The sequence below is a fragment of the Apis dorsata genome, unplaced genomic scaffold (genome assembly GCF_000469605.1).
Source record: "Apis dorsata unplaced genomic scaffold, Apis dorsata 1.3 scaffold_227, whole genome shotgun sequence".
In the NCBI taxonomy this organism is placed as follows: domain Eukaryota; kingdom Metazoa; phylum Arthropoda; class Insecta; order Hymenoptera; family Apidae; genus Apis; species Apis dorsata.
In genome coordinates, this window is record NW_006263509.1 from 578,060 (window position 1) to 586,067 (window position 8,008).

Consider the following 8,008-nt stretch of genomic DNA (forward strand, 5'->3'; position numbering starts at 1 on the left):
ATGAAAAAAATATTCAAATACACAGAAATATTCGAAAAATCCTGCCAACTAACCCCCTTTCGACGTTAATACGCGTGATTATCTCGTGGCAATGAGGAACCTGAACGAATATCGATCATAATTGAAAGTCGCGGATGAAAACTTCGAAGAAAATCGCGCGCCAGAATGAACAGACAAGGTGGACAGACGAAACGATTAAGGCTGGTCAATTGGTCGCATGGAACTGGCGAAACACTTGGGAACGACAGACCGGGCGACCAGCTCGCTCGAACGCCCGGGACGCGACTAGCCGGCCAAATCGCGCGTGCCCCAGCGGACCATTTTAGCACGTCTCTGACGACGACTTCCTAATTATTTTGGCAGAGATGGCCACCAGCCACACTCTTTGCCAATGTTCATCACTATCTCTCGAGCTACTCCTATCTTTATTCCACTAATTAGAAGATAGTTAATTTTGTTCGATAATTGTGGTTTAGAGAAGAGAATATTCTGACTTTTTTGAATCGTGTAATTTTAATAAATTTGGGAAATATTTAATGATAAAAATGAAGTTTCTTAATTAGTTTCGTTTGCTTTTGCTGTGATTAAAAGAAGCTTGTACAAGGATGGAGAATGAAACATTTGAATAAAAATTAGTCTAAATGTTGATGATCGTTAGGTAATAGATTGGCGATGATATAATATTCGGGATGGTTGGCGGCGTGGCGGAACAGTTTCTATTTGAAGATGAGATGCAATGGTGGATGTGCTATAAAGATAGGAAATGCAGTACGTTTGTTGGCAAACAAGTAGAGGTCGTGTTTGTATGTAACGTGAGGTTCACATCGACACGTCCAATGAGGCAATATACATTGTGTTAGTTTGGCTGGCTACTTAGACTACATGGATACACTTTGAAGTAACCAATATTTGCTGGACGTTGATTCAATATATATCACTAAATACTTTTGACAACGTGAAATTGATCATAGATCGTGACGTACGATCTTTCATAATTTTCGATATCTTCACGTGCACAGAAAATGTTACTAAATTTATCCTTCTTATACGATATATAATCCACGATTACTAACTTATTAAATTTCCTATACGAATCTAAATCTTCGTATCGTAATTACATACGATTTCATCTAATTGTACACAATTTCGTAATTACTTCAAGTTCCTTAAATTTCCAATTTCATCGAAGATCTCTCCAATTTTTATTACTCATCGATCACTGTACACCGAACAAAAGTTGTTGAAATTCGATCAACACACTAGGCTATTCTCTTTCAAGAACCAGACTTTAGATCTCTCCATTGATCTGTCCATCAAAAAGATCCACAATAAAACGTTTCACGGTTTTCGATTTCGGCTAGTCCTTTTTAGCTTTATCGGTCACACAACACTTTCTACAGCTCCCATTAATCTCGTTTCACACTGTATGTATACATGTAGTTATCGTTGGTCACAAAAACACTATATTGGTATCAGAAACATCCTGTGTTCACCTGATGATGTTGCTCGCGCGGCAAGCAGAGACTTACCAATGCTTCTTCTCGATTATCCTTCTTCCTCTTCTTTCTTTACCGAATTCTTCCAATTCTTCTTCTCGTAATCGTATAAAACCGGACCAGCACCAGCGCGGACTGGGTCCTGCTTGCACTTTGCGATTCTACGATCGGCCACGCGCGAATGTGTGGCGGATCGAACAATGGAAAGGAAAAAAAAAAGAAAACAGAAAACAATAAGTGTGTCACACTTCGTCAAACTTTAACGAGGCTTCTCTTCCTCTCTCTTTTTCTCTTTCTCTCTTGTTCCGTTAATACGACGACCCCGTGTTACCGCTACTCCTCCCTGAACATCGTAAAGTGAGAACGCGCGGTATCCACTCCTTCTCCGGTTTCCTCTTTACATGAAGGGTGTCGAGGACGAAAACAAACAAACATTCAAAGGGCAACGCCTGCGCTGCTCAACGAAACGAAGCGACGAACCTCGCCGAAATTCCTTTAAATAGTCCGTAGGCGTCGCTACCTGGCGGCGAGACATTGAACGAGGGAAAACTCTGGCCGGAAGCCAGTGGTCCCGGCGGTTGCTGCACAGCCTTCTCCCGGTCGTCGCTTGTCGCTGTAATTTTTTCCATTTAACCTTCGAATTTGACCACTAGACGCCTTAATTTCGGTAATTGATTCACTGTTACGAATAGTCGATTTTGAGGGAAATCACAGAGAACCGTGATTCTTCCAGTGGATCTAACAGGACCAGGACATCATCGCCGCCATTTTGGATGTGCATTGAATCTTCTTTCGAGTATTTACTTCGTGTAGATTTTTGCACTTGGTATAATTATATGGATTTATATCTTGAGAAATGCGCAAAGAGTACCTGAATGAATGTATTTTGAAATGATGTATTAAATTATTTTGTAAAATAGCGAGAGAGGAAATGGTTCTTACTTGTTATGAGATACTAATGGTATTTATATTTCTTCTTTTTAAGATGTATTCAAAATCGGGTTCGAGATATTTCTTTTTTTAAATATAATGTAAGAAGGAATTCAATGACCTCAAATAGAGTAACGTCGAAGGAGCTCAAGATCTTATAGCCGGCAGGTTCTCAAGAGTAAGACGTTTCATTTAAAAATTAATGTTGAAGAATTCTGTGAAATAAAATTAACCTTGAATTCTCATTATTATCCTCGTTATTCCGCACTGAATGATATTTCCAATTATTCTTTGCAATTGCATATTCTTATTTAAATAAAGAATCGATTAATTAAAAATGAATTTACATCCAAAACAATTTACCTAATTGATATCATTAATGGCACATACCTACACACACAAGATCGTTTGTTGAACAAACGATCACCCAGTTTTCTGACGCATACACAATGCTCTTATTGGAAACGTTCAAGGTACGCATTTTTCTTAAGATCGAAAATAGGTGGTTGGCTTATGTCCAAATGCGATATCAGCTAGAATTCACAAAGACAATCCATCGAGTACGACGATGGGACCATTTGTTATTTGGCCAGTGATTAGTAACACTCAGAGGCCAATCAAGCGCCGAACATGGCGATAGATCGATCATCTTCCATGGCCGAGGGACGTTCCGATTGGCGAACCTTGTAGAAACTGCGACTGGTTATGTAATTATGGTCCAATACGCGGCTAACCTAAAAATAAGATCGTGCCATTTTAGTTTCCGTAATTGTTCCACACTAATTTCGCTCTCGAAACTCGTTGTCCCCAGTTTTACCAGCTATTCCAATCGGAAGTCGGTTGCCAACGTTCAATGTCCTTGTCGCTTTTTGCGAAATTTTCCATTCACATTGTGTCGTCGATTTTGTTTATCGATGTATCGTGAGACGTATACTCTGCAACATTTAGTTTTTCAAGAACGGAATTACAAGTAGAAGATGTCGATCAAAAGTTTAATTGAAATAAATTTTATTAATTTCTTGGCAAGAAATTTCTCTTCGAGAAATAGATCAAGGAATAGAAGATCTTTGATTCGAGATTCTTCAACCATTCATTTCCATGCAACAGTGTTCACCAGTTTTACCAGGAATATTATTCATAAATAGAAACAGAAAAGAAGTATAAACTTCCCACGCGATGGCACTTCAAGCATAAAGGCTGATTCACATCAAGCCACTTGACTTCGAGATACTTAAATTGAAGTTGATTTTAAAATTGCAATCATTATATTGCATTCTCAATAAATTAGATTGAAAAAAATTTCTATCGCATTTTTATCTATTCTCTTAAAATTTATCAAAATTTGATTGTTAATCGGAATTGTTAAGGTAAGTTTGCATGTTGACTTGTCGATTATTCATTCATTTTCGAATTCAATTATAATTTGTGAACGAAACTTAAAAGCAAAAACCGAGCACACGTCTGGGAGCCGAAAGAAGAGAGAAGAAGGAAGAGAAGATCAACGGTCAATGTTCTGCTTCTTGTGCTATTCTAAATACATTTTAATATACGAGGTACAGTTATGTGCTCGATTCGCATTACTGTCCATCGTCCGTGAAAACTTGATACGTTAAATCTGTTTCATCCTCACTCCCGTCTTCGATCTCGCAAAAATAGTCGAAAATAAATATATTGAAGATCGATCATGGAAAAAATTTCTAGCAAACTTCTAATGAATTATTAAATAATGAAATATGTTTTTAACAGGAAACTCGATTCGAAGAAACACCGTTGATGGATGATAAATGTGTCCTCGAGTGGAACGAAGAAAGATCGACCGCGAGGACGGTCAGGGATTTGAGAAAAAGAAAATTTTGAAAGGTTAGAGCTTTTGAACTGATTCATGCCTTACCAAATTCATTGATAGAATGTGCGTGCCATCATAATAATATAATTAATTAATAGAAAGCTCGGGTACGTGGGTGCGCTACTACCCAAAGGACTCACAGATTCAAGATTAAATCCTAAAATCCGTCAGTCCCCCCTGCGGAAATAATACATTGGATCGGAAGTTAAATGTTTCTGATTTTTAAATATGTTGATCATCTATGAAATTATTTGCTAATAAATCTTGTGAAAGACTTATAGTCGATGTATTTTCTCATTATGGCCGACAAAAATAGACATTATTATTTCGTCGCTTACACGAAGCCGCGGTTCAAAGCATGACGTTATTTTTAGTGTTTAAAAGATAAAGTGTTACGTAAAAGTCGAACGGAGTATCCACGTTTCGGGACATACTCGTATGAATCTTTTTTATCCTTTACATTTAATATTCGAAAATTTCCATTGTTACTATAAATACACCAATTAAAAGTGAGAAATATCTCTCTCAAATTTTATCGAATATTCGAATTAAAAATTACAGAAGAAAAATTTCACAAAAAAGTACATCTTCTTTCATTATTTTTATACAATTAAAATATCATTAAATAAAAATGAGATATTCAAGATGATCAAGTTATTTCATACATTATATCGTAACGGATGCATTAATTCGTTTCTCTATCAAAGGTAACTGAATAATCAAACACAATTTTCCACGAAAAATAGAATTTAATCCCCAGCAGATCCAAAGTTTACGGTTTTAATGCCTTGATCGGACTCTGCCCCCTAACGAGCTTCTATTAAGTGGAACACGTGTTGCGGAAATTTTGATAGACCAACGTCTAACGTGAATTTCACCAGGCAAATCCTGAAAATAGAGTGTTGGAAGCGTGCTGATCCGCCTAGAGATCCGACGAATCCCATTTTATTTATGAACGTTTTTATAAATGACGTGCTAAACATCCACGATGACACCGGATGTCAGACATCGAATGATCCATAGGATTTGTCCCGGCGTGAATCTTTGAACGATAAGAAGAAACGATGATTATTTCTATTAGAGAGAATGTTGAAACGGTATCCGCAATAAAGCGTGGAGTGTATTTGACACGGTTTGAGACTGAAGAAAAACAAACGAATTGGCAGAACTTTAAATTCGAGTGAAAATTTGTACACGATCCTCATGATCCCTATTGTAGTTTATTCGAATGATATAATATATAGGATATCTTTGTTTGCACAATGGAATTTATTGTCATTTATACTATCAATGATCCATTGAACGTTTCGCAATGTGTTAATAGTATTCAAGAGAAGAATAGAATTTAATTATAGATATCAATAGTAAATGCGATACTTGTGATTATTTATATCTGGATACTTCAGTTAACTTGATAATTAATAATTTTGAATTTTAATCAATAGATTTTATTATTAGCAATGAAAATCTTCCAATGCAATTACTACAAATTTTAAATCAAATTATTATTATTTTATTTTCCTAAAAATATTTATCAATTAAAATTATCTCCAATCTCTATTGTATCTTCAAAATTCATAATTCCTCTCCAATATCCATACTATCAAATCATCATTCCTAATTATCATCAATTATATTTTTTCCTAAAACAACAAATAAAAGAAAAATTCAATAAACATAAAAGAATGAAAATCGCCTGAATCATCAGGACATAGTAAGAATCATGTTATATTTCAAGGACTAGCTACAGATTCAAAGTTCAAGGTACAACCAACAAATCACGTCGAATCCAAGACACACAGCCCGAGAAGATTTATACAAGCGAGCCATCGAGGAGGATCAAAGTTGAGATTCGGGATGATAGATAGGGGTTACGGGGGGACAGAGCGCGAGATACGTCTATTCTGGATTCTGGCAACAATAATGCCCGCCAGGGACACCGAGTGGATCGGGCGTAACACACGCGTGCTCTTCGCAAACAACTAATGACGCGGCTTGTACAAAGGCCGCCTGTTCTAATTTCGTGTTATCCTGCGCCGGTTGACTAAAAATATGCGGCCAAAAAGCCTGGGTACGTTCACTTTTTAACGAGGAAGCGAAGAAATGGTTACAAGTTATGAGATAATTATTGGAAGCATAATGTTGCTATGTATTGTAGAATAATCTAATTACCTAATATTTATTGTATTATCTATTTGAATTTGTCTTAAATAATATTCAATAATGAGATGTTACAGAGCATGAAATTTAACTTCTAAAAGCATAATTTTTGCAAAGTTATATTAAATATTAAATATGTTATATTTGAAATATAGATATTCTTCTATTATCTAATATAATAGATATGTACATTGTCTATTAGAATATATTTATTTTGGATAATATTGTTAGAGATATTCAATGGTGAGAAATTAATGAATGGAATCTAACTCTTAAAAGCAAAATGTTGTCGTATTTTGCAACACGAGCTTGTCTTATCTAATGTAGCAGACACTTGTCTATCCTTCTATTATTTAATTTAATGTAGCAGACTAAAATGCCTATTCGAATATATTTATTCCAGAAAATATTATAGAAATTGAATTTTCATTTTTAGAAGCATGATGTTGTAGTATAATTTCTGTTGTTAATACTGTCATTCGTTTTTAGATCTATAAATGATTCTGAACTAATAATTTCCTATTCATTCTCAGACTCAACCACCAATTTCGAAAACGTGTAACACGTATATCTATCAACGTATTCATTCAACGACATCATCTTCAATGACGTTGAATCATAATAAAGAACCAACTTAACAACTATCAAAATCTATCTGACGTAAATCTAAATACTTCTTCAAATCCCATACTCGAAAGAAAAAAAGAAATAGAGAAAGAAAATCGTGGACGAATATCCAGATTAAAAGAGATGGATCAAAAAAATTTATTTTCTTTGAAAAAATAAATCACTAGCAGAAATTTTTCGTGTATCTAAAATCCAGTTTAAAGATAAATTGAATTCTATTCTATATTTTAAAGATAAATCTAATTCTTTATCAAAATATTTCAGAACCTTAATAAGAAGTTAAGGAGATTGTAAATCAATCTACATATAATATTGGAACAAGTACAAAATCTAATTTTATAGTTAACCTTTAACTAATTTACCAGATCCCAAATGTGATAATCATTATCATAATTTCACTTTCAACACGTGACGCTACTATACTTTTCTCTACATCTCATATAATGTTCTCGTTCTCTTATTTTTTTTTTTTTTTTTTAATGTCCTGATTCTAGGATTCTTTCCAAAGGATTTGCACATAACTTTTTAACTTTCTTCAAAATTGAAAGAATAATCTTCTTCTTGAAATCTACAATCTTCCATTATAGCTTTCTCTCCAAATATTTTTCTGTTACTTGAATAAATACACATTTCAATCATACATACATTTCAAAAATCAAAGAACATGTATAAACTTTAAATACAACAGTTTAAATAAAGAAAATAATATAATCTCATTTCTAAAAACTTTCATAACTTTCCTCTATAATTTTCCCTTAATATACAATATATGTAATAAACGCACGATGCAACGATACGCACGCATGCACTCGAAAAATCAACAACGGGTCTTTGGCTCGTATCGTTGCGTCACGCATTCTTTCCGACCGGAAGTCACCGAGCATCATCGTCGCCGTCATCGCGTCTGTCAGTCATGACAGCCACGAATCGAAGCTCGATCGGCTCGTGG

At 34.9% G+C, this 8,008-nt stretch overlaps 1 protein-coding gene across 3 annotated transcripts in view; it reads right to left on the bottom strand.

Annotated features, from left to right (window-relative positions):
* Window positions 1-1,962, bottom strand: part of LOC102674648 (calcium-transporting ATPase sarcoplasmic/endoplasmic reticulum type) — a 43,743-nt gene extending 41,781 nt beyond the window's left edge. The window contains exon 1 of one of the 3 annotated variants that reach the window (XM_006615621.2): window positions 1,530-1,962. The gene's annotated coding sequence lies outside the window, so the exon portion shown is untranslated. Of the gene's footprint in view, window positions 1-53; window positions 282-1,529 lie in introns of those variants that run through there. The other 2 variants (XM_006615623.2, XM_006615622.2) reach the window with 2 other exon arrangements.
* Window positions 1,963-8,008: the final 6,046 nt, after the last annotated feature.